The sequence below is a fragment of the Scylla paramamosain genome, unplaced genomic scaffold (genome assembly GCF_035594125.1).
Source record: "Scylla paramamosain isolate STU-SP2022 unplaced genomic scaffold, ASM3559412v1 Contig23, whole genome shotgun sequence".
In the NCBI taxonomy this organism is placed as follows: Eukaryota; Metazoa; Arthropoda; class Malacostraca; order Decapoda; family Portunidae; genus Scylla; species Scylla paramamosain.
Genome location: NW_026973688.1, coordinates 917,501 through 945,000, shown reverse-complemented (window position 1 = coordinate 945,000; position 27,500 = coordinate 917,501). Strand labels below are relative to the sequence as shown.

The following is a 27,500-nucleotide window of genomic DNA, read 5'->3' as shown; positions in this document are numbered from 1 at the left end:
ATAGAAATAGTTTTTCATGGCAAGTTTACATAAATAGTCCAATAACAGCATTCGAAACCACAGATTGCTACCTTTCATTACGTGTGGAGTTTCAATCTCAAATAAAAACCATTATATATTGACTGAAATATGGCAACACTCACCTGGGACACGAAGAGCAGGGGAGAGCAGGAGAGGAAGAGAGGGGAGGGAGGGGAGGGGAGAGAAGGAAGGCCTGAAGCAGGCAGATGAAACAGGCGAACGAGTGATTGCAGTTTGCTGATTACAGTACACACACACACACGACCATCTCTATAAAAAAAAAAAATAAATAAATAAATAAAAAAAAAATAAATAAATAAACCCTGACAACTGTAGCGTCACCATCACCACTAACACTACCACCACCACCACACCACCACTCCCAACTACTACTACCACCACCGTCACCACCACCACCACCACCACCCCAACCCTCAACCGTACCCAACAACCACAACACCGTTACGTCCGCTACCCCCACCACTATTACTCAACCACCACCATCCCCAAGAACCACAACCACCTTTACCACAAGCCAGTCACGTTCACCATCACTACCAAGACCCCCTACAACCATTCCAACCCCCACCCCCACCCAGTGCTACCATTTACACCCCCCCCTGCAACTACCACCACCATCACCAGCCAGTCACGCCATCATCCTAGTCATCCAAACCACTTCCATCCTCAACAACCACACACACACACACACACACACACACACACATACACCACCACAACCACCACATCAACCCAGTCACGTCCGCCATAGCCACCTCCACCTCCCTCTCCACATCTCTCTTCTACTATCCACTCTTCCCTATCCACCACCAGGCCATACTCACATCCACCTCTCCCTCCACACCGCAGTCCACCACATGGACACCACAAGGACAGACGCAACACCACTTCACCGCCGTAACACAACGGGAGACCCATCACGTCAGCGGGCGCAGGGCGAATGGCTGAGGAGACGGCGAGGAGAGAGTATCACGTGACTTGAATACTTGGCGCTGATTGGTGGAGGGTGTGCTGAGGTAATTGTCACTAAGAACAAAGCCACTCTCGCAATACTACTTGTAATGATACAAAATAATAGAATCACGGTTATATTAGCAGTAGAAGACACTTACCAATACACTGTGAGGCAAGAAGTAAGGACAAATGAAGGATACATGAGCTTTACGAAGAGTAAGGAAGAAAACGGAAAAATAGAACGCTCTGATTGGCTGACGGGAAGCAGGCCGACACAAAAGCTCTCGTATTTATTGAGGCTTATGTAGACTTGAAATAACGACTTGAGACTAATGAAATAACGCAATACATGTAGTGTGGGTGCTTCCACCAATGAGAGACAAGCTAATGCTACGAGATGAAGAAAAAAAAAAAAGATACATTACAGTCACTTGGGGAATGTAACAAGGCAGTCTCGGGTATCATGAATGCACTTGTTTTTCATGAAGCAAGGTTATGTGCCTGTATTCTGAAAAGCTTTGCTCTTTCAACAGACTATTTTCAAAGGCCATAGAGATAATTACCAGGGTTTTTAAGACTGCTTCTCCCGATGATGCTGTAGAGACCTTACCAGTCTGTCACTAGAACCATAGAAACACTCTTAAAACTCGTGTAATTTCAACTACAGTCTCTTGAAAGTAGTCGGGATGCGGGCAGAAATGTTTCACGATACACCGTATCGTGAAACATTTCTTTTGGCACTTTTGTTAGAAATATAGGTAGGGAAACTGCTTCATTAAACAGGGAGCCGTCTTTAACACACACACATACGAGTACACACACACACACGTTCACTGTCAATCTATTCACTTCTAACAGTTTCCGAGCTCCATGCAATCACCAGCTATTACTAAAAAGAATAAAGTAAACATCAAGGTCATTACTATTGTTTTGCATCATCTTCCTCATTATTATTATTATTATTATTATTATTATTATTATTATTATTATTATTATTGTTATTATTATTATTGTTATTATTATTATTATTATTGTTATTATTATTATTATTATGTTTACGAGACTGTTCGCTTACAGCAGGGTCTAAGAGTGTGTGATGTCGGCCTGGTATATAGACAGATTAATAGATAAAGACAGATTATTACTATTATTATTATTATCATTGCTCCTACTACTACTACTACTACTACTACTACTACTCCTCATCATTACTGAGACACCAACGGAACAAAAGGAAGACAGCCAAGCAAGACCCGAGTGTTGAGCCAAACGTGATCAAGCGAAGGGGAAAGAAGAGCAAGACGTGTGTGTTTATTGATGCCACTTGTCAATATTCGCTGCTTCATGGTCTGCTGCCGCTCTTCCCTCTCATCTCATCTCATGCGGGACTCTCCATGGAAATTATCACTTTCCTGCTCAAAGACACTTGTGCTCATTGTTAATACGTAGCTCTCTCTCTCTCTCTCTCTCTCTCTCTCTCTCTCTCTCTCTCTCTCTCTCTCTCTCTCTCTCTGCGATACACTTAAACAAGGGAGCTGGTTGTGTTTAGCCATAAAGCATATCAATGTACATTTTTATCCTTTGATTTTTTTTTTTTTTTTTGTATTATATCAGTACAAATATAATACAAGTCCTCTGATAATGTGCTCATCTTTATTTTCTTATGTGTATTTTCCTCGGTGCGTTTACTTTTTATTTTATTTATTTATTTTTTTCAGTCCAACATTGTGAACGATTGAACAATATCGAACAAAGGCGTCTGTGTTAAGTCTTGTTATGGTACGGTGCTAAACCCTTCCCAGTCTTTCCTATTCTTTCTCTTCGATTCTCTTTCTTTCATCTTCTCTCCCTTCCTCTTGTCCTCCTGTAGGGGCTCCTTGTCATTAGTTACCGAGCACTATCAAACTTGCTATCCTTTTTTTTCTGTCCTTGGCCATCATTGTTGCTGCCGCCACCACCACCACCACCACCACACCCTACTCTGTCAAAGTAAATGCCAATTCATCAGTCTGCTAGACCTGTTTGCATTATTCCATCCGGCCCCCTCCCAAAAAAAAAAAATAAATAAATAAATAGATAAATAAATAAATAAATAAATAAATAAATAAATAAAAAGATAAATAAATATAATGCAACACCGCCTCTGAAGCCCATAGTACATTATATTATCATTATCACTATAATCATCATCATCAGCAGCAGCAATAACAGCAAGGACAACATGTGCAAAATCAATACAAATACGTAGGTACTTAAACTAGTGCTGCTCTAAAAGAAAACAAAATAAAAAAATCCTACACCTATCTTCTCCTTCCCACCGCCTCTCTCCACCTCTTTCTGTCTCACAAAAACACAGGCGTGGGAGTAGCAGTGTCCAGCAAAACACACATCATTCTTCAGGGTTCCTCTTTCTCTTGTTATTTCTTGTCTATATATTTGTCATCCTCCTCTTTCTTATACCACGTTTCTTCTTCCTAATCCTCTTCCCCTTATTTCTTGTTTCTACCTTTGTCATCTTCCTCTTCATTATACTCCGTTTCTTCTTCCCTCTCCTGCTCATGTTATTTCTTATCTCTATCCTCGTCATCATCTTCTTTCTTATACCCCGTTTGTTCTTCTTCTTCCTCCTCCTCTTGTTTCTTGTGTCTATCCACGCTTCTCTTATTAGCCATTCTTTTTTTACGAGTATTGCGTCTTCCAGTTTCTGGCTCTTAACACCACCACCATTACCACAACACTCACCATTAACACCTCCTCCTCCTCCTCCTCCTCCTCGTCCTCCTCCTCCTCCTCCTCCTTTGCCCTTTGTTTATCCTGCGTCTGTGGATCAGGTAGTGTAGTTTTTCACATACAAACAGCTCCTTAAGGATCACCTTATGTACAGATGCTTACTCTTCCTTAGTATTCCTTTGTGTTTCTCCTTTTCATCTTCCTCTTCCGCAACCAGGTCAAAGAAAATGGGTACACATGTGAATTATCAAGAGGCGAGAGCATGTAACTTCCTTTAACTTCCTTTCTGTCTCCACATATTCTGTATTTTTTTTCTTCCTACTCCTCCTCCTTGCCCTCCCTTTCTCCTCATGCTCTTATTAATGTGTAATCTTTAACTAACTAAAGGGTATAGACAGGAGTGATATAAAAGGTTTAGAAGAATAAAGACTAGTTTGGGTGAAAGGATGGAATACAGTAGTAGGGATGAAAGATGGCAGGCTGTAGTGTCCTTCTTTTCTTCTCATGTTAACGTGACTCTTCATCTCTTCCTTCAGTACCACATTCAGTATCTTCCACATCTCGTGCCCTTCCCTTTTCCTTCTTTTTCCTTACATCCTCCTTCACTCTTAATCTCCTCTTCTCCCCTCCATCTTATCCTACCCCTCTCTCTCTCTCTCTCTCTCTCTCTCTCTCTCTCTTTTTTCCTCATCCACCACCAATACCACACCATTGAGATAAAAGTTTCCCCCTAACCGAGGATAAGACGTGACCGGAACACTGAACAGCGATTCAACACTGGCAACATCCGTGCCGATACTCCACTTCACCGATGGACGCGAAGGAAGAAGGGTCGAATGAGGATGGTCATGTGTTGTTGAGATTGTACACAGAGACTGACTGTATACCGGCAGCAAAGGTTAGTGACTGCAATAACTGAATGACATGAGATCAACACCAAGACAACTGTATTATTTTCTCGTATTCTTGAGTGCTTTGTTCTCTCATTACGAGTGTTTTGTAAGCTTGATGATGGAGTCTTTGTTACATTAATACTAGCGTCATTGGAAACGCTCCTGAAAACAATAATTTCCACTAGAAACACATGAGTAGAGGTGAGACGGAGCGGTGAAATGTTTGAGAATACGGACCTTAGTAGACAAAAGAGCTACATTGTAATTATTACCTAAGCATAAAAAAAAAAGCTGTTCTCTGAAAAGTTAATATAAAAGAGCTTGCAGACTTAGTTCCAGAGATTATTTAATTCCACTCTCTTGAAATAATTTAAGTCGCAGGAAAATGGAAAACATCATTAAGCACAATTGTAAACTTAACAAACGACAAAAATAAACATTATAGGTGTTTATTTTGAGTGAGATAGACACACAAAGAATTTTGTTGCACTATACAGTAACTAAGAATAATACCCCTGAGTTGACACGCTCCGAGATTCATGACAAGACCCTCCAGACATCATAAGGTTATTCAGGTATTTAAATATTTAGCAATTCTTCATGTATCATAATTCTTTCATTTTTCATTCTTTAAAGCTTCCTGTAATACTACCGTGGACAGGTTAGGAGAGTGGCGCCTTGCCTCACCCTTCCCTTTGTCGGCATTTCCTCGTAGCCTGTATGTACCTTCATAGTGTTTTCTTGATGTATCTTTTGCAATACTCCCATCAGTGTTTCTCTCAACCTTCCATCCCTTCCTCCACTTCCTCGAGTACAGACATCACACGCACGATCACACTACTACAGTCTACACTCTGACAGCTGATAACAATATGACGCGTGTCCTTGCACTGAAATAACCCCAGACGAATTTAACACGCAATAATAGAAGAACACAGGCACTAAAAGGCTTAAAAAATTGCATCACTCTCTTTGTTGCCTTTCCAAATTACTGTTTAAACTTGAACCATATTACAGTGACCTTGAGGAGAAGCCAAAATAGTCGAACGTATAACCTCTACTAGTATAAGTCAACTCGTGCCTACAAGACTCATCAACTCATTACTCCACACAAGGCGCATTTTGGGGTTGGCTGTCGTGAGGGAGCAGTGCAGAGGTGTGTAAGGCTTGTGTCAGTAATTGCTGTTGGTTAATATACTCCTGGTGAAAGGTAAAGGTTGTCTGGTCACTGGGGCGTGTGTGTCATGTAAGGGTGTGTCCCCGTGATGAAGGAAGGCCACAAACTGTATGCTGCTGCTAAAGGCGGTAAGGTACGGACAGTGAGAGGCAACAGTACGTGCAAGGCAATCAATGTGAGCTGCGGTGCTGAGTGGCTGAATGATGGACTGATTGACTGGTTGGCTGATGGCTGATTGACTGACTAAGTGGCTCAATGACTGACTTAGTGACTGGCTGAGTGGCTGACTGACTGACTGACTGGTTGACTGAATAACTTAGTGACTGACTGACTGAATAACTTGAGTAACTGATCTTCGACTGAGTAATTAGTTCGCTATACTAATGATTAAATGAATTAATGAGCGAATAAACTATAAGAAAAAATGAATAAAGGTACATGGGAAATACTGAAATTAAAGGTGAACCATGGAGAATATTAACTGATTCAAAACTTACTCGTAATTAAAAAAAAAAAAAAAAGATAGCATCTAGAAAACAGTGAAGAAGAGGATGATTATGGAAGAACGTTAAAGAAAGAAGTCAAAACAAATAAGCCGCAGCTCAGGTAAACAACTAAACTCACTTTTTTTTTTTTTCATCCTAATGCCTACAATTTGGAAATAATGCATTTTTACATAAAACACACACACACACACACACACACACACACACACACACACACACACACACACACACATTGAGGTGTTATTTTTTTTATCAGTTTAGTTATCTAAAAAGAAACACCCAACATCTAAAAAAAAGAAAAAAAAGAAAAAAAGAAACACATACATAAAGAAAAGAGCAACATTAGTGATCAAGACATAATACACCAACAACAGTCACTCCAGCTCACGGAGAAGACCAAGACCAACAGTTTCCATACACAACACAGCAGCAGCACAGACCACATCACATACCACAGACGCCCATCAACACCCTCCCGCCCAGTCAGTCTACTCACCCTAACGCCGACAAACTGGTCATGCAGGATCATCCACGAGAGGAGGAACACGAAGGAGACGTGGGCAGAGTAGAGAGCCATGACGTCAGTGCAGTCGAGGATCCGAAGCGAGTAGACGTGCATGTAGTCTGTCACCAGCCACAGCATGCAGAAGAGGCAGCACCGGGTCATGAACTTGCCTGGGGTGGAGAGAGGGAGAGGGGGTGTGAGCTGGGGTAGGTACTCGTGGTGGTGGTGGTGGTGGTGGTGGTGGTGGTGATTAGTGAGACTGTAGAGGTTAAGTAGAAGTGAGGGTGGAAATGAGTGTACTTAAGTGAGTGAGGTTGTAAATTAAAGCATTGAGTTGGAGTGGGTGTAGACCACATGGTGTGTCCGTGAGGGAGAATTTGTGAGTGAATGAGTGAGTGGGTGAATGAGTGTGAAGGAGTAAGTGGGTGAATGAGTGAATAAGATAAGAATAACATTAAATATCAAAGAATGTGAAGATCTACTTCCGTTCACAATCTTCAACGAATAATAATGAACACGACGAGCTGCTCAGTAACAGCTTAGGTTTGCTACAACATTTTTTCTTCTTTTTCATGGAATGAGTTATTTGAGAACGGCCTTCTGGCTGGTGAGAAGCAATGACAGAAGAGGGAGTGTGGTGAGTAACAGTGGCTACTGAGTTATAATAGTCAGTGCAGGCATTTTTTTTTTTCCTTTCTGTTGACGTGCGTTTGAGTATGAGTGAGTGAGTAAGCGTGAGTGAGTAAGAGTGAGTAAGGGAGTGAGCGAGCAAGAGAGCGAGCGAGCTTTGAAAAATAACAACAACAAAGAAAAAAAAAACACCAAAGAGAAAATTAAGCGGAAGAGCGAACAAAGATCCAAACACTAAATGAAAACACAAAACACCAACTTGCAATTTTTTTTTTCACCAGATATCCGGTTCTCTCTCTCTCTCTCTCTCTCTCTCTCTCTCTCTCTCTCTCTCTCTCTCTCTCTCTCTCTGGCTCATGTTCCCCGTGCTACCATTTTTCTCTCTCTTTCTTATCTGCCTTCCTGTCTCCTTCTCCGCAACTCGGTCTCGTGAGCACAAAGACAACCCACCACGGAGGAGGAGCTGAAAGGCCGCGGCATCCCACCGCTATACTGCGAGACACGACCACAAAAACTCTCTCTCTCTCTCTCTCTCTCTCTCTCTCTCTCTCTCTCTCTCTCTCTCTCTCTCTCTCTCTCTCTCTCTCTCTCTCTCGTGTGCGGTTCAAAAAATACTTTCATCCGGTTTCTTTTTCTATTTCTGTTTGGTCCACTTTCCATTCATGTCACCCCATCTTTCCCACACTGACTCACCCACACGTCCACGGATCATCTTTTCCTTCCCCTCAGTCATGCATTCCTTCCCCAGCCTCCCTGTTTACCATTTCACTGATTTCCTTCCTTTCCCATACGACAACACGAGAGAGCGGCATGAGGGAGAGAAGCAAGAGGAAATAACTTAACTAACACGTTCATGTATAGCGCGCATTGCTGCTGGCAAAGGAAAGAGAGAGAGAGAGAGAGAGAGAGAGAGAGAGAGAGAGAGAGAGAGAGAGAGAGAGAGAGAGAGAGAGAGAGAGAGAGAGAGAGAGAGAGAGAGAGGAGAGAGAGAGAGAGAGAGAGAAAGAGAGAAGAAAGATACATCGTCCCATTTCCCCTCTTACTCAAGATGAATACCCAGCATCACGACTCTCAAGGGAGGTTATCCGAACAAAAGTAGCGTGTTTTTACCGGAAAATATCGGAAATGCAGGACGCCAAGGGAGTGTGAGTCTGTCTAGCCAAAATCTAGCCAGCCATGGCCAAGCAGACTAAAGATGAGGGGACGCTGAAAGGAAAGAGGGAGCGAGTCTCTCTCTGGAAGGCTCGGAATGGTGGTCATGTTCCTCGTCCTGCTGCGACGTGACAAATGGAAGGGAGTGACGGGTATGAAGGGACCGTGGAGTGATGCTTGTGCTGTGTGTGTGTCTGTGTGTCTGTGTCTGTGGACCGTATTCTGAAACACTGCTGCACCACATCCTCACTACATTCAAAGAGTCTTAAGTTAAAGTCACAAAGGTTTTTAAAGGTCTTTTTACGTTTCTAGTGACAAATGAACAAGATTTCTATACTCAACGAGGTCAGTGTGTCATATTACACCAATCGTCATGAATTTTTCTATGGACTGAGTGCAGTATTTCACTGATCATTCACCTACAATATCAAGACGTCTTAAAGGAAAAAAAAATCACTTTTTATGTAAATTTACTACCCATTTAAAATGGGATGAGTTTCTGTGTTTTTAATCCGATTTTAGTTTTCTTTATATGGAATTAAGGAATGAACATTCCTCTACTTTTCCAAGTTAGACAATCCATGGATTCGAAAAATAATAGTACTTATGAATTTTGTATTAATGTACTCATTCTCTACTATTTTGTAATGTTTCCATCCTTCTTGTGACCAACCAATACAATCTAGAAGAAAAATCTAACTATCAAATGTTGCTGCTTTACTTCCCTGTCCAAAACTGCAAACAGATTTAAGATCGATTAAAAACTTTCCAATCTCAGGAATTTTGAAGTTAAGGCAATGCACTTTTGAGATACGAACATTTGAAGTTTTCCTTACTTTGCCGCCCTTTAATCTTTTTGTGTGCAGTTTTTTTGGCCAACAAATATTACTCTCTCATAATTCATTGTATTCTACATTAGTATGTGGTACAATGTTTCATTCTGATGGCCACTGGTCACCTTCTTTGGAAAAAAATATTATGCACATATGGTGGGGGTGTCATGAGGAGCCACCTCATTCGTTGTTGCCAGCTTTTCAGTGTGCACCTGCCTCGTACTCTTCACCTGCTTCTATCTTTCTCTTCTGTTTTTTTTTCTGTTGCATACTGCATTTCTCTGCATTTCCTTGTGTTTATTGATCAGTGCATGTAGTGTGTGGTGTGATGTGGGAAATCCGAGGTGGAGTAAGAGACTTGATGCCAGGTATCCAAAGTTGTGTTCCAACACTGTAGCACGGTAGCAATGGCATGACAAACTGCAGTAACAGTAGCAGGGGCAACACCAGTAGAAGCGGTTGCAGAAGAAGCAGCAGCAGTAGAAATAACACCAACAGGTGTTGAGGCAGCGTTGGTGATGGGAGCAGCGTCACTGCTGTGTGAGGCTTGAAATTGCCTCAAATTGTTCTCTCTTTTCTTTTGCTTTCTTGCCTTTTGCATCAACTTCTTCTTTGAGAAGGCTATCTTGACATATAGTCAAGGGTGGCAGGGTGCAGGGAAATGACGGGAAAAGAGGGACAAAGATAGGTAGTCCTCGTCAGCCTGCCTCTCGCGCCAATGCCTCGGGGCCTCGACAGCCAGGCCACCACAATCAGATTATCGAGGATCGGTCATGCACTTTAAATTACGAATACAATCGAGAAAATACATAATTGTGTCTTCTCACGGAAAAATTCAGGAAAGAGTTATTTTACAATGATAACGGGACCTTTAAATGACGTGTGATCCACTACCAATAGCGCTTAAATGCGCTTTAAAGGGCTTTAAATTCATCACGGAGTGAAAATAAGTGCACTATTAAATTCTACATATCGTGTTTTCTCTCATTACAATTCATCGCAGAAAATGATTTATTTGGGTAAACTAACCTTGCTGAGTGCCTTAACAAGAGAAACATTTTGACAACCCTGCTAATCATCTCTGTGACCTTGGAAAATACTCGTGGTGAGAGAGCAAAGCGTTATAGAATACTGGCATGTCTGTGTGTGTAGGGAGCGTGGGCTAACGTTCCACCAACACGCACTGTGTAGGTGTAGCAGGTGTGACCTTGGTGGTGGTGGTGGTGGTGGTGGTACTGAGCGAGAACAGCAGTAGGAGATGAAGGGCCTGTCCACCTCATGAAGCGTCCCTCAGTGATGCACGAGGCAGGTAAGAGCTCACAACCACAACACTTGGCATGGTCACGCATGCAGCGTCCATCACAACAGTCATTCTCTCCTTCTCCTCTCCTTCTTCAACACATTCTTCTTCCTTCCTTACCCCCATCTTCCTCCTACTCCTCCACCGCCTCACTCTCCTCTTCATCTTCATCCCATTTTCCTGTTTTTCCTTTCCTTTCTGCTTCTCCTCCTTCTCCTCCTCCTTCTCCTCCTCCTCCTTCTCCGCTTCATCTTCATCACATTCCTCTTCCTTTCTTCTCCCATTTCCTTCTCTTCCTCACACACAGCATACATATATATATATATATATATATATATATATATATATAGAGAGAGAGAGAGAGAGAGAGAGAGAGAGAGAGAGAGAGAGAGAGAGAGAGAGAGAGAGAGAGAGAGAGAGAGAGAGAGAGAGAGAGACCCGGCAAGAGGTAAATTACAGTTCCGTGAGATAACAAGAACTTACAGCATAATTAACCATATCTCAGCACGGAAAGGTCTGTCTTCCAGCTTTCCCTTCCCTTTCTTCCTTGTTTCCCTTCCTTTGGTCTTCCTGCAGCGACCTTTCATTTTCGTCTACTCTTTCCTTCTCTCTCATCTATATGCTTGCCTTTATAGTTACACCCTCAGTAAAATTAGGCTCCTATTTTCGTCTTCCGTCTTCCAATAAATTGCAGTCTTTCCTTGTTTTTTTTTTTCGCTTCCCTCCTCAAGTTCTTGTGCTCTGTGATGTGTCGTTAAGTAGTTACTGATAACTGATAAGGCGCCAGTGACAGTAAGTAGCGTGACTGTGCTGCATGTTATCCTGCATCATGTGTGAGGCGCATAGTTGTGTAATAACCGATAATATGCAGAGGTTAAGACACTGATGGTACTTGTAATGCACAGGTTGTAGGTGAAGTAATGGTGCTGTACGTTATACTGAATCAGGAATGTTAATAGTGGGATTCCAGTGAGTAGTAGATGATATAAACTACGTGACAAATTAGCATTACTCTTGATATCAACCCTTTCACTACAACACAACTATTTTCCCGTATCCAACCATCAGTTTTTAGACACTTATGTGCTACAGACTCAAACTGTCCTGTAGCTAAATTAATTCTCTCTCTCTCTCTCTCTCTCTCTCTCTCTCTCTCTCTCTCTCTCTCTCTCTCTCTCTCTCTCTCTCTCTCTTCTGTATCCATGCAAACATTTTTTCACACCCTTTTCAAAGTTAACAAAGGAAGATCGCAGCAGTGAAAGGATTAGGTAATGTACTGTAATACGCTATCCAGAAGCAAGAATACGTATGGTGCAGCTATGTAAGCATTAGTCCATCAAAACAGTTATAGCATGTGATGCAATGATGCTGGAGGTTATCGTGAATATATTGTATGTATCATCATTAGTATTTCATCTGAGTACAGTGTATCTATTGCTGTACTGTAAAGGACTGTTTCATGCTTGTGTGTGTGTCCTTACATTGAATAAAATCGTTTTCTGGTATGACTGTAATCTCCAGCCTATCTACCTTCTCTATACCACTTACTCAACCAGTTCCTCCCTTAATGCCTCGTGTAACAGTCCTCTCATAACCATATTACACCCTCAGCATCCCAAATAGCCATCACTTTACTGAGAGTTTCCTCGTTTACAAGCATGAGTGAGAAGCAAAGTTCCTGCGTGGTTTTGTTGCTTGTAAACGTCACTATAATTAGTGTGTGTGTGTGTGTGTGTGTGTGTGTGTGTGTGTGTGTGTGTGTGTGTGTGTGTGTGTGTCAGTGTGTGTGTGTGCCTCTAGGATCTATATAAAACCAAAAGAGGGACTGGCTCTGAGAGCGAGTCATCATCAGCCTCTCCAGTTTCCTCGTCGTGTCCCTTCCTGACACAGGCGGTGAAAGTCTTTGGTAGCCTCGCCCCTGGGTCTCAACACGGAACGAATGGGGGACTAATTCTCAGAGGGCGGCATCATTGGCCTCTCCACTTTCCTGCCTTTCTGTTGTTTCTTCTTACTGAGTTTGCCCGTGGGTCTCATTAAGCCCTCACTGTGCTGCACTCCCTGTTAACATTCACAGCACTGGAAGACTGTCTGCATGGACACATAGATACGAAATGAGAGACTAAGAAGTCAAGTTTTGTATTTTCAAGCTACAGAGTTATTTAAGACACTAGCATAAGTATGAGTGTCAAAACGTAAATAATTGGGGAGAAGATGCTCTGGAGGAAAAGGATTAAGAAACTGGTGAAGAAAGGAAGGAAATTTCGAGATCATCATCATTGGCCAGTCTAACTACCTCTCTGTCTTTCACTGCTCCCATTCTGTCCTCACGTGTAGTCCTTGCCGAGCTTCCCACTAGCCTTCATAACAAACTGGTGTCGAGAAAACCTATGCAGAGGATGATCCTCATTACCCAGCCTCACCCCTTCCATTCTCTCTCTCTCTCTCTCTGTCTCTCTCTGTCTCTCTCTCTCTCTCTCTCTCTCTCTCTCTCTCTCTCTCTCTCTCTCTCTCTCTCTCTCTCTCTCTCTCTCCATGCCGTTCTCCCTTCGTCTTTTGTTTTGCGTCTTCTCTCCCTCTCCTCTGTCCACTAAATGACTAAAGCCAAGAAAACTTTGTCAGGAAAGCTACATTGGTGTTTTTTGTCCCGTCAGTGTTAGTAACAGTTCACTGCGTGCCTGCGGCGTAGGTAGGATGGTTCTTGAGTGTGTGTGTTGCCTGTGTTCCCAGTGGATGGTGGGGTGCGTTCTTGTGTGTATTGCACTGCTGAATCTCGCAATGGTCTATCAATAATTGTTCAACTATGAAGGTTGTTGCAGTGCTCATTCATCATATATACTAATGACAAGTCCACACGCGCGAGTATTAGTGTATGTTTAAATTTCGCCATCAGACTTGCAAGGGATCTGTAAATTTGATCACAGAGCACTGTCCGTAGACTTGTATATCTGAAAGCCCTTTGGATTCCTATCTGCATTTTTTTTTTACACTATCAGCTCGTAATGGTGCGTCCTGAGGCGTGGTGGCGTAACGGGCGGCGGCGGCACGAGGTAATTTCACGGCAGGTATTGGCTGTTATCGAGTTTGCACTGAGCGTCCCTGGCTGATGGCTTGTTTTCGATGTGACGGTTTGCCCTTGCTTGTGTTTCAGCCTGAAGTGAACCAGTGATGTGATGAAAACCTTCCACTCTTTAACTAACGCTGCTTTCATTCTTCTATACTTTTTTTTTATACGTGTCTTTATTTTATCAACTTTCAGAACTCTCTCCATGGAGTGAAGACACCAACACTGACCAGCCGCCAGTCACCAGCCTCGACAAACTCCTTATCTTTCTTCCATCACGGAAACTACCCATAATTTTTTCCACCTTTAAAAATTTTCCATCTGATCTGCATCACCAAAAAAAATTCCCAATTAATCTTCTACCGTCAACAGTTTACCATCACCGATTTTCTCCGGCACCCAAAACACCGGCATTTCTTTGCACTGGTCTTCACACTGTCCACACACTTCTGGCGCCCTTCCCTCCACGCCTGACTACTCTGTCACATGTAAATATAAGGTGCATTGATAAACAAGTTACATTTAAGGTCGTAATCTCGAATCGTGATGAATAACCATGAAAGGTCGCTTGTTGCTCGCCGTTTCCTATTTACCAAGAGATTAAGAGATTCGGTAAAATAATGCAGAACTTTTCCAATCTGAAACAGGTCTCCCAAGGGAGGCGGGGAACAGACTCTCGTTTTCTTTACCTGCCGTGCTGGAGCGAGAGGCAGCCATGCGTCACTCCTCGAGGGATGAAAGGACACGTCTCTATTAACATGTCAAAGTCTACAGTGTAAGTGACGTGAGGAAATGCATCGATTTGAGTTAACGTTTACACACACACACACACACACACACACACACACACACACACACACACTCCTCAAACGTAAACCAGGTAAAATCTGTAGGAGGCGGTCAGCACACCACGCGTCACCTCAGCGCCAACCATTGCACCGAGGCAAGTGGCCCCGCATCCCCTCACTCTCTGCTGCCTTTAACTTGCCTCTGCCGAAAGCGTTCTTTGCTTTGTGAAACTTTATCGTTCGCACACTCCTTCATGTTCCTGTCGCAAAAACGTAGAACTGGTGACACAAAAATATCGAGAATGGGAAGCAGAAAGTACAGTCACTAGAAATACTGTGCGCGTCTCTCATCATTTCCATCCCTCTCGGCACGTTGCATTCTTTCGATAATATTTTCAGAAGCCTTCCTTATTTTATGATGATGATGATGATGACGCAGTTTTCATCAGCTTTGCTCCTGATCTTCCACAACAGAGCTTCATTATACAATGTTTTTTTTTTTTTCATATTTCTCGATATTTTGACTTCCTGCAACACTGTGTTCTCTAGCCACGCTTATACTAATATTTTCCATCCTAGTTTTTCACATTGTTGACCCGACCTTCCATTGCTAATCAAGAACACAGTGTCTAATGTTCATCAGTCTTGCATCAGTACACTCCCCACTTCTCTATTGTCTTGCTCACGTATTTTTGCCACTGTAGTTTTGTTCAGTCAGCTTTGCCTTTGTCTTTTATTCATCGAGGCCAAGCCGAGACCCTTCATCCTGCAGGCAACGTCCATGATCTTCTAAAACCCAATCATTCTAGTTACCCCGCCAGGAGCTTTTCTGTACTGTGTTTCTCTGACGTAGCCTAATCGAAGTAGCCTCATCCTTCTTAATGCTGCTGTTCCTCCTTTCCTCTGAACTATTATCGATTCCACGCGTGAGGCCTTCCTGTCTGTGCCTAACACACTAAAACTTTGGACGATAACAACATATAACACTACAATATGATCCTCGCACGTTCAAGACAGAAAACTAGTTCTCCCCACTGAAAATATTCCTTTTACCAACAATAATCCTAACCAAGAATCACCCTCGTCCATCTCTTAATACTCGAAATATATATATATATATATATATATATATATATATATATATATATATATATATTATATATATATATATATATATATATATATATATATATATATATATATATATATATATATACAGATTTTTTTTTTTCATGTCAGTTTTCATTATTCTGGTGGGTTGTGTCCCAAAGCTAGTAAAACAATCCCCAATTATTTTTCAAAGTTTCCCAGCTCTCTCTCTCTCTCTCTCTCTCTCTCTCTCTCTCTCTCTCTCTCTCTCTCTCTCTCTCTCTCTCTCTCTCTCTCTCTCTCTCTTAACTTACTGAAAGTGATGCCGCGGTCCCTGAAGTTCTGCGCGATGGTTTTGAGGGAGACCTTGAGTGAGTCCTTGTCCCTCCTGAAGCAGAAGAGGCAGGTGAGGCAGAGCGGGCAGAAGAGCCCCGTCCAGGCCGTACAGAACCGGGTGGTGAAGAAGGGCGCGTGGAACACCTCCCTTTGCTGCAGGAACCAAGGGGAGGCAGGTGTTAGCGTTGGGTTATGGGCTTACGTGAGGGGTGGCGATTGTTCAGGGGACTGGTGGTACTGTAAAGGGGATGTGGGCAGTGGTGGTGGTGGTGGTGAAGAGGGAAAAGGAGGAGGAGGAGGAGGAGAACAACAACAAAAACAACAACAACAACAACAAAAACAAGAGCAAGGAGGAGGAGGAGGAGGAAGTCAAGGACGACGACGGTGACAAGGACAAGAATGAAAATGAAGGGACGAAGGAAAACGGAGGCAAGGTGGTGATCTTAGTATACGTTGTGGGTTTGGTAATTTTTTAGATGACAAGAGGGACACTGAAGGAGCAGACCTGTTGAAAAGCTACGCAAGGAAGGCACACAGGAGCGAGATGTAGGTAAAACACATGCAATAATTTTCGATCGGTTCATTACACATTCGCGTTCAAAAGCAGAATCTCGAATCCCAAACATTTGCTTTATCAAGCACACCAGCGCCAGAAACTCCTCGCCTTGTTGTATCATCAAAATAGTCTAATACAGTAATTGCATTTTTTTTATGTGGTAAAGCTCATCACTGCGAAGGCACAAGTCATTTTTCCCCAGCAAGCAAAGTGTAGTGGTGACGAGATCACTTTGCTGAATGAAGCGTTCCAGCACATAGAAAGTAGAGTTCCACCTAGTCTCTACATCTTGAATTAGTTTCTTGACAGGAACACCGTGCTGTAGGTGAAGCTGGCTCAGTTTGTCAGAGGCTTTGACACTATGGTGGAAAAAGACAACAATTTGTTTTACTTTATCTTTTGTTATTTGCATTTCTCTTACATTTTTCACTGAATCCTGTACAACTAAATTTAGTGTATGAACAAAGCATGGAAGATGACGCAAATTCATGATGTTCTTTATTGCTGAGCTCATACTGGCAGCATTGTCAGTAACAACACAATATACCCATTTACTGCATACATGTGTTAGTTCCTCTGCTATATTCTGTGCTGCATGATTTTTTGTCGTTATTACTGTCTCCAATACAACAGATCTAAAATTAAAATCATGAGAAATGAAGTGTGGTGTGACAGTGACAAAGCCTTTTGTTTGCCTGCATGTCCAGATGTCTGTGGTCAATGCAATCAATGTCTTTAGCTTTTTCAAGTTCTTTACGGACTTTCTGTACTTCTTGTTCATAAAGAAATGGTAAATGTGTTCTCGTCAACACTCTGCGACTGACTAGGCATCTCATGCCAAGGATTTAGGCCATGAACGAAACTTTTAAATCCTTTTATCTTCAGTTATAGATAGTGGCTGAAGATCTTGAACAATTGTTTTCATTAAAAGGTGATCAAGTTCCTTCTTCTTAGCAGAGTAATTTTTGTAGAACTGAGTCCTGTCAATCGTTTGATAATAAAGTAGGCTACACTGTGGCTGATGATGCTCCTGCTGGTCTCTGATTCCCAGCCATATCTGACACAGACTCTTCCCGCATCTCCGCGTATTCTAATGGATGTTTCGTTGGGAAATGCTTAATCATACTTTAAATATTTCCATCATATTTAAGTGTGTCCTTGCACACTAAGCACACAGTAGCGTCAGGCATTATTTAGTCCATGTAGGTCCAGACTGGAGCTTTCCTGGCTCGTTTTGAGGCCATGTCTGGTGTCGCACTGTTGCAGTACAATGGTAAATGGCTATTTCTGCGAGACACACTCGTCTTTCCTCCTATTTCTTAAAAACTGTATGAATATTTTTGGAACGCCCTTATACTTTTTCTATGACACGAAAAGTTACACTTCTATAAGGAAAAATTTTGTAATTTAAATTAATACATAAACATGGTCCAGTGCGTCACATCTTCCTTCTCTGAAGCAGTGGTGCCGTTTTCCCGTAGCTGGTAGTGACGTAAAATTTCCGCCGTTTTCTATTGATGTGAAAACTGAAGAGAACGGGATCAAGTACGACAGGTAGCCAGACACTTCTGTAAATTGACTATGTATGCAGAAACATTTTGTATAATTACATAAAATTAATTGTTTCAGCCTTCCTTGCATTTCAGAAATTTCAAAATATACACTGTGGCATTTCAAAATATACAACCTTGGCAGTTGCAGTCGGAATGATGTAGTGAACAGCTAGCTGTCATCTAACTGACTGTCTTCAACCTTCGTGTCCGCCACGATGTAGCTTCTGTTGCTGTCTTTTATCGCTCTTTTCACTCTGCTCTTAGGAATGAGCTAACTGCATGCCTCTCCCTCGCCTTGCAGCAGAATCCTCACTTGTGTGGAATGAATGGTTAGCAGTTAGTCTTTAAACGCGTTTCCGGCCACAATTTTCGATAATATTTTCTACTGACAGTTTCATTACCTTAATTTTCTTCATCACTGCCTTCTAAACCTGATGCAAAAAAGAGATGACGAAGATAATGATGTAGTCCGTCACTGTGTGATTAATTGTCATCATCATTTTGTTCGTTTTCATCGCCATCATGTATGGATACATCATGGGTTCGCACGTAAGTGTTAGCATTATCATTTTCTTCATTTTCTTCAGAATCGCTTTCTTCATGACTTACTTCGCTTTCACCGTCACTGGTGAGTACAACGTCGCTTTCCATATCATCACTTTCACTTGTTTCATTTTCTTCAGGAAAGTCACCTCAACCTAATGCATAACAAAGGTAAGGATACTGAGTATTACTTGCTTCTGCCAATACTTGTGAATAATTTCCTTCATTACTTCCTTTATTTTCATCGTCACTAGCAAATAGATCCTCTCCTTCATTATCCACATTTGCATTCTCACTGTATTCGATTTCTTCACCACTGTCTAATAAACGTAATGCCCAAAAAAGATGACGAGGATAATAATTGTCGTCGTCACTCATTTTTTTTCCTTGGTCTTTTACAAAAACAGTAGATTTTTAAAAATTATATCATATGACAGTCAGTTCAGCAGAAGACCTTTTTTTTTGGTTCCAGATACGTTCCCCAGCCCGTGCACAAACGTCCTCGCTAGATAAAGTAAGAAGAGCTGCTAGAAGTGTTAATCAACTCCCGCGATGAAGCCAAAACATGAGCCCTGACACAACAAGTGTTAATGAATTCCCGTGATGAGGCCATGGTATCAGCGCTGATATAATGCTTATACCTGTGTCACCAGGCACATTAAAAACGTGCTGGCAAAGGCTTTTTCAGCACATTTCCCACAGCATAACTACACTCTTGTTCTTCTTGTTTTTGGCCTAAGTAATTCATTTCATACCCCCTTTGTGTATTCATGGAATGTTATAGTGCAGGATCATCTGTTACCAGCACGAAAAAAAAAAAAAAAAAAAAACAGCGGTATGATATTGTCGTTTGTCTACAACTTCCGTTCCCACGCCTTATCTCTGATGACATCACTATCGCTTCTAGACATAGCGCATTTTCTACATATGGTACAGAGAGAGAGAGAGAGAGAGAGAGAGAGAGAGAGAGAGAGAGGAGAGAGAGAGAGAGAGGAGAGAGAGGAGAGAGGAGAGAGAGAGAGAGAGAGAGAGAGAGAGAGAGAGAGAGAGAGAGAGAGAGAGAGAGAGAGAGAGAGAGAGAGAGAGAGAGAGAATCCGCCACTTGTGCATTTTTAACTAATGGTGTGATACAACGTCTCTGTCCATCTATCCATGTGATGCTGAGAGCTTGTAAGTCAACGACAATGTGTTTCCAATACTTCTGGTCTAAATGTAGAATAAAGTAGCAATTATACGTAGATTTAGGAAAAAAGGCATATGTAAAGCAAAGTTTTGAGGAAATTTTGCCATATGGGAAAAAAAGAACATTATATATATATATATATATATATATATATATATATATATATATATATATATATATATATATATATATATATATATATATATATATATATATATATATATATATATATATATATATATATATATATATATATATTCATTATCAAAAGGAAATAAATTAGTTTACCAAAAAAGCATGATTAGTGTGTAGAAAGCTATATGTACAGTAAATAAAGTGATCACCCGCCAACATGAAGAATACTGCATGATCAGATTTAGTTGCAGACACACAATAACATTTCTAAACTAGGTTCAAATGTTGTACAGTCACCTTGCTGAAGTGGAATCTCACTCAAAGCCATTAATGATTAACAGTATTCATATGGAGGCAATTTCTCTGTTTTCGCTTTATGATATTCAGTTTAAAGAATAGCCGTTCAACATCAGCATTGGAAGTTGGAAGCGACAGGTCATTAAGCGCAAATGTAACAAAGGTCCGGTACTGGAGATTTCCCATGGCGTCTGTAAGTGTCATAAAATGAACATAGAGTAGGCACATATCATACTTTGGTCTTTAAGATGGTCTGGGAATTTATAAAACTGAACAGTTCTCCACTCGTTATGAACAGCCTGTTTATCATACATATTGGTGATCCTTGGCAGTTCATCCATTAAGTCGCTGAGGGATGACATGTTTGCTCTGGCGGTGGGATCCATTACTTTCCCGGGATGCAAATATCGTGTCAACATCCATAACTTATTATTTAAGTCAAGTCTTTTCTTGATTTCTTGATATAGTACAATAAGAAAAAGTCCTACATCTTAACCTGATGTCAGTCATCATATCTACATTATTCACATATTCTGGTGCCTGAAACAACGAGTGTAATTTTGCCCCAAGGTAAATTTGATGAACAGGTTTGTGTAGGCTGCCGTTTGCTGGGTTGATATCATATAAGGGAACTTTACAAAGTAAATGCTCCTGACAAATGGAATGTACCAAAAACCGATACAGGCTAGATATTTGTCATGAATCGAATGAAGTGTTGGCAAAATGTAATTCAAGAAATGTTGATAGCAGACTATTGCTTGATCCTCTAGTGCCTTCCTAATGTTTTCAACAGCCAGCAACCTACAATCATAAACCTTACTCTGAAAATACACCTTTGGGGCACTCCACTGCTCCAAAACCCCTTGCCACAGCCTCAAGTAATGATAACCACCTTGTTGCACTACCATGTAGTATTTTGTGCGGTTTTAAATTGCAGAAACCCTGGAATTCCTGAAACTCTGATTTCCGATTTCCGCTATGTGCAAAATAATTATATATGTTTCGTAGCAATTCCTCGCATGCACGAGGCAAGGTTTTAGCTGCTTCACTAGCACACAAATGGATGCTTGTGGAAGACACATCTAAAGACAGTAATGCCTGGACATTCTTCTCTCAGTCTGCTGGTGACGCTGTTGTAGTTACACATCACATTTGATGCACCGTCTGATGCGAAACCAGTCAGATTGTCTAATGGGATATTATCAAGGTTAAGGGTTAGCTGCATCCATCCCCAGAGTACACAGCGAACCATTCATCCTGGCGTGTGAGGATGTGTGCTTAATTCTTCACCTTGTATGAGTGCGCCTTCAATGTTTTCATCCCCAGAATACACCGCCAGCTTTTGAAGGTAGCTTTGGAGGTTTTCAGAGGGCGCACGTGAGGATAAGCGCTCATTCCTTCACACAAGACAATGTACGAGTGCACCTCCCGGAAGTCAGTGATTTATGTAATATCTCAAGGCTTCAGAATATACGGACAGCGATTCACGTTAGCTTTTGAGGTTTTCAGGGAGGACTGGCACTTAATACTTCACCACAGACGACACTTTCCGAAGGCCAGTGATTTATGTAGTGTTTCAAGGCTTCAGAACAGACCGAGAGCCATTCACGTAAGCTTTTCACGTTTACAGGAAGTATATATTACGATAAGCGCTCAGTCCTTCACATAAGACAGTTTATTAAGGCATCTCTAAAAAGCCAAAGATTCATGTAATGCTTCAAGGCTTCAGAAGGAACACTCGCTTCACAAAGGTATCGGTGCACACTCTATAATAAACATTTCGAGACCAGTGACGATACGTATTGGGAAAGAAGTGCTGAGATGCCAGCCTTCATGTATAGGTAGAGATGTATTTCGACAGTCTCATTCCACACGTTTCGAATCACTATATAGAAGTTCCCATACACTGATCCTTTCCATCTTGGCTGCGTAATCTGAATACAATACTACGGTCAATTTAAAAGTGTCGATCATGCCGTGCACAGATAGTCTTTGGAGCGAGTGTGTGTGTGTGTGTGTGTGTGTGTGTGTGTGTGTGTGTGTGTGTGTGTGTGTGTGTGTGTGTGATTTGTCCCCCATTCCTTTATACTACAATTTACGAGGAGGACATCAGGAAGCAGAACGCTCATGCAATATTTTGAGGTTTTTAGAAGGTACGATGCAATTCTCCTTACCATAATATTTTACAAACACTCCTGGAGAGACTGAGAACAAAAAGGATAAATTGATGAACGCAAATGATACTGTTGCTTCTTCTTCTCAGAAAGTACAAAGCGTGTTTTGATGTTTTTGTAATCCTGCTTCCTATAATACAGTTTACATTCCTGGAAAGAGAAATCATAAAAAAGGATAATTTGATGGACGGGAATGTTACTGATGACTGACTGCACCCGAGTTTTAGATCCATAACTGTAAGATCCTGATAACGCCACTTCTAGGTCCCAGTTAAAACACACACACACACACACACACACACCACATGTATAAGACAACGACGAGCTGCTGTGAATTAATAAAGAAATATTACTGTTAAAGGTAAAAATCTGGCTATTTGTCAGGTGAGCAATTTTACTACAGCTCTCACTTTCGTGTCACCAACCCATGATTTGAAACGGCCTGCGCTTCTACACGAGCTGTTTTCTAAGGCCGCACAGATGATCAGTTGGGCTCCCAAGGATGTTTTTCCTATTGATGGTACAGAATACTGGTTGAACTATCATTAGAATTACGACAACTCTCTTGAAAACCTCAATAACTTCCACTAGGGCCTCATAGAAACTAATCAGGAAATGTTTGAATCAGGAAATGTTTGAAAATGTGATCCCTGTGTTGCTGCAAATGCTAAAATGCTTCCAACTGTGTTTCGCATTAGTTAAGATCGAAGCTTCAAACCGACGCTCCAAGTTTACGTTAGACTTTCCCGTTGAAGCAGTGACAGTTCTCTCCTACAGTCCACTCTGGTTACTTGCCAAGTGAAGCCTTAACTCTGACTGCTACAACTTTTTCTCAGCTTATTACAGTCTGGCATAAGTTTAGACACCGATTTTAAAGACAAGACTTGCATGAAAAAGGTACCATTGAATATCTAGTAAGGCTTTCTAGCATCTGTAGCTTAATTTTTGATGAGTAAAACTTCCTAGTGAAAATAAATGTACAACTCCTACAGGTGTCAGAGGATTAAGACGATAAGGGCTTCCTGAATTGTACACTACAAGCCCTTTACATTTGAGAGCGTGTGGCAGGAACAAACTCATTCGGGCCTCACCGTCACGTCCTGAATATCCTCGTATTAATTCACCTTTACGAAATTTCTCCACGTACTCATTAAAACCTGATCAGGTAATTAGCAGAAGAGGGTGTGCGCTACGTGACCTTGAATTGGAAACAACGTCCAAGGTTTTGTTACGACATGCAATGGAAACGATACACGCCACATATAGAGATAGATATAGATAAACAAATAGAAAGACAGATAGATAGAAAGACATAGATAGACATAGATAGATGGGCTGATATAGATAGATAGATAGATCTCGATAAATAGACCAACAGATACGCAGAAAAAAAAGATAGATAAGCAGAATAATTATATAAAATAAATAGAAAGTGATAGAAAAATACTTACTAATATTCTCTTGACAAACACGTGAAAGCTTTAACATCACATCACCTTTTAAAACATGATAAATATTACATTCATGACCAAACACAATATACACTTCACCTCCATTAATCGGAGAGAGAGAGAGAGAGAGAGAGAGAGAGAGAGAGAGAGAGAGAGAGAGAGAGAGAGAGAGCAAACTGGCAATGGTGTTGAAAGCAAATATGGGATACGGTAACCATGAAACAGTGAGCCGCGGCCCTCAGGACCAGCCGTGACCCGCCCCTACACCACTCAGTAAATCGATAAGCCTCATTAAGACGACGAGGAGGAGGCGGAGTCAGTACCCGTCGTCCCCTTCAATCGTCCTCTCCATTGTCAATTCCGAGATCCCTTATCTTGGAGTTAGTGAGACTCGGAAGTGTTTTATCCCCGTAATAAGAACGTAAGGGAAGGTGCAAGGGGTCGCTAACTGGAAAGTCAACACGTGGCGGTCTCTTATTTTCACCCTCCGTCACAAGAACGTAAGAGAAGTTGCAAGAAGCCAGTGAGCCAACACGTGGTAGTTCAGGTGTAATGCATGTGTCCACTCAAACTAGGTGCACATATACATCACCGTGCCAGCAGCCATTCATACCCACCGCTACCACCAACAGTAGTTATGGTCACCTGACTTGTTGCATTCCCCCATAATGTGTATCCTGAACCGTAAGTCTTTTGATATGCTGACAAGTTCAAAAGAAGGGCTAGTCTACAAAATCAAGTCGTGTACCAAAGTAAGTCAGTATGTACTTGTAAATTTAAGTGAGAAATAAATTAATCTGATAACTGATTGATTCTTACTAGATCAGTGGACTTGGGATTGAAGGAAAACACTACGGAAAGAAATGCGGTGTGCTACTCGACTTCTGATCAAGACTATACCATTAGATCACGCCTTTCTTTTCCTTTATTCTGTAGCTAGTTTTCTCTAATACTACGGCTGTAAGTGTTGTACAGGTAAGGCAGGTGAATGGGATCAACCTAACTCTCTCCATGAAAGGCAACAGCAGAACGTTGGCGTAATACGTACGTGTTTCATCTTGTGTATCCTTTCATTATCATATTCCACTTATTTTAGGAAAAGTAATGTAGCTAAACAATCTCGTTAGGACTTAAACATATATTCCTACTCGAAATTAAGTAATATTAACTTGAATACTTGAATACCCATCATTCCCATTCATAAATCTGTCTAATTTTTTCTTATCTACTTTTTTAAAAAAATTGTTCTAACTAATAATCTTGTAAAAAAATGTATTCCAGCCTTGCCATCCAATTTAAGAACCAATATTCTCCTATCTCATTTTCAAATCTAGCTTAATCAGAGTTGAACCCGTTACTTCTCATCCAATCCAATCTGATATCTAGGCCAGTCATGTATGAAAAAAGTATTAATGCGATGGTACAGATTGATAAGGAAGTGTGAGCACAGTGCGGAGTGACAGGCTGAGAGGCGAGGTGGGTTTGATGAAGGAGAGGAACAGACGGTAGGGGGTGATGGACGTGTTGTAAATCGTGAGGTGCGGAGGGTAGCAGGTGAGTGGCAGGCAGTGGGTGGTGAGGGTGGTGAGGGACGGGCATGTGTGTGTGTGTGTGTGTGTGTGTGTGTGTGTGTGTGTGTGTGGAGACGTGGGGACAGAGACGTGAGCTGCGAGTGGCTTGGAGTATCTGTGAAAGAGAAGGTAGTGGTTGGTAATGAGATGCACTGATGTATGTTAGGGAGTTGTGAGTGAGGAGCAGGTGTTTGAATGGTAGAGGCGCTGCGGCTAAGAAGGAAGTGTTACGAGTGATGACTGGGAAGTGTGGCGGAGATGAGGTGGTTGTGTGTGATGCTTAGGTTCTTATATACAATTCCGTGAACATTGCATCAACAAGATTTCCCTTTAAGTAACTCTTCCCAAAAATACGAGTGACTACCGTGTTAAGTTACGATCTCATGATAAACTAGGCAAGGAAAGGTAAGATGAGGTGAAGTGAGGTAAGGTTAGGTAAGGTAAGGTAAGGTAAGGTAAACTAAGGCGAGGTTAGATTTAGATCAGGTTAGATTAGGTTACGTTAGATCAAGTTGGGTTAGGTTGACACATTAGGTGTTATTACATTAGGGGAACTTTATGATGTAGGGAATTATTTCAATTTACGTTTGCAGAGAGGAATCTTCATGTGTGGAATTTACTCAGAAGCAAGGTGGCTGTTTGAGAAGTGTTGAGTGGCGAGGAGGGGGTGGAGCAGGTGGTGAGAAAAAATGGTGGATCATTATGAAGGAGAGAAGTGGTGCAGTGGTGGGTGAGTGGGGTGTGGGGTGGCAGTGGGAGGTGGGCGAGCAAGTGTTGCTTTCAGCGTGTACACACCGTTTTGGTCGTCTGGGAGAGGAAGGCCTTGCTAAGACGAGCACACTTGGAGGGCTGACCATCACGGGGCTGTCCGCGGCCGAGGCTGGGGGACAAAAAGGAAAAGAATGTTGGAAAACTTACTCGTATTTTTCAGTTTCTTTTTTTTTTTTCTCACTCTCTTACATTCCCCCTTCGCATTTTTTCCAGGAAGAAGCAGCGCTGCCAAACATGCACTCGCTTCTAATACTTTACCAGGCACTTTCTAAATTTTCCTGGAGCAGAAAGTATCTTTTGTCACTGTGCCGAGAGGTACTCAGTGCTTTCCCTCCATTCATTCCACGCCCTCACCCTGGATTACATTTACTGCGGTACAAAGAAAGGATAGGAAAAGAAACAGATAGATAGATAGATAGATAGAAAGATAGATGGATGGATGGATATACAAATATAGATGATTCCTCTCTCTCTCTCTCTCTCTCTCTCTCTCTCTCTCTCTCTCTCTCTCTCTCTCTCTCTCTCTCTCTCTCTCTCTCTCTCTGTCAAGACCTACTTAACACAACACAAAGGGAACAAGACAAACAACCTGGGACTGTCGTTACAAGCGCAGTCAGGCAGATGTATTACACAGGATGATGGCGTTATGCAAACCCACTCAAGTCCCGCGGGTCAAGATGAGGGGATCTTGACCACACACACACACACACACACACACACACACACACACACACACAGTTCTCAGTATCGTCCTTATTACCTCTCCCAATCGTCTGCTAATCAGTCAATCAGGTATATTTCACGTGAGAATAGAAGACAGGTGAATAGTTAACATGTGGTAGTAACAGTAGTAATGTAGTAGTAGTAGTAGTAGAAGTAGTGTAACATCTTTGAGCTCTATTCACACACCAGTGAGTTTTGTAGATAATAGGCGTGAAGTGACAGTGTTAACGCACAGTTCCTTTCCTTCCAGAGCTAACAACAAGGCTCCCCATCCCTCTATAATCAACACGAGACTCGCAGATTACAACTGTTAATGCCCCTCTATAATTTAACTCCTACCTTGAGGCACTGAGGTGAGACTGCGAGTTTTTGAGGCTTGTGTTGTGGGTGGTGTTCAGTGACGTGATGAAAACTTTTTTTTATCTAATGATCCGCTTCATCAGAAAACCTGCCAGTTATCTACCTTCTTGATCAGCGTTATTGAGCCGGCATCTCTCCAGGGCTTATTTTATTTCCTCCCCCTATTATCTACATGTATGACTTATAC

At 41.7% G+C, this 27,500-nt stretch overlaps 1 long non-coding RNA gene across 2 annotated transcripts in view; it reads right to left on the bottom strand.

Annotated features, from left to right (window-relative positions):
• Positions 1–27,500, bottom strand: part of LOC135097496 (uncharacterized) — a 94,188-nt gene that overhangs the window by 4,229 nt on the left and 62,459 nt on the right. The window contains exons 2-4 of one of the 2 annotated variants that reach the window (XR_010265743.1): positions 26,255–26,339; positions 15,975–16,149; positions 6,799–6,977 (exon numbers count right to left, since the gene is read on the bottom strand). This is a non-coding gene — a long non-coding RNA (uncharacterized LOC135097496). Of the gene's footprint in view, positions 1–6,798; positions 6,978–15,974; positions 16,150–18,239; positions 18,415–26,254; positions 26,340–27,500 lie in introns of those variants that run through there. The other variant, XR_010265742.1, reaches the window with a different exon arrangement.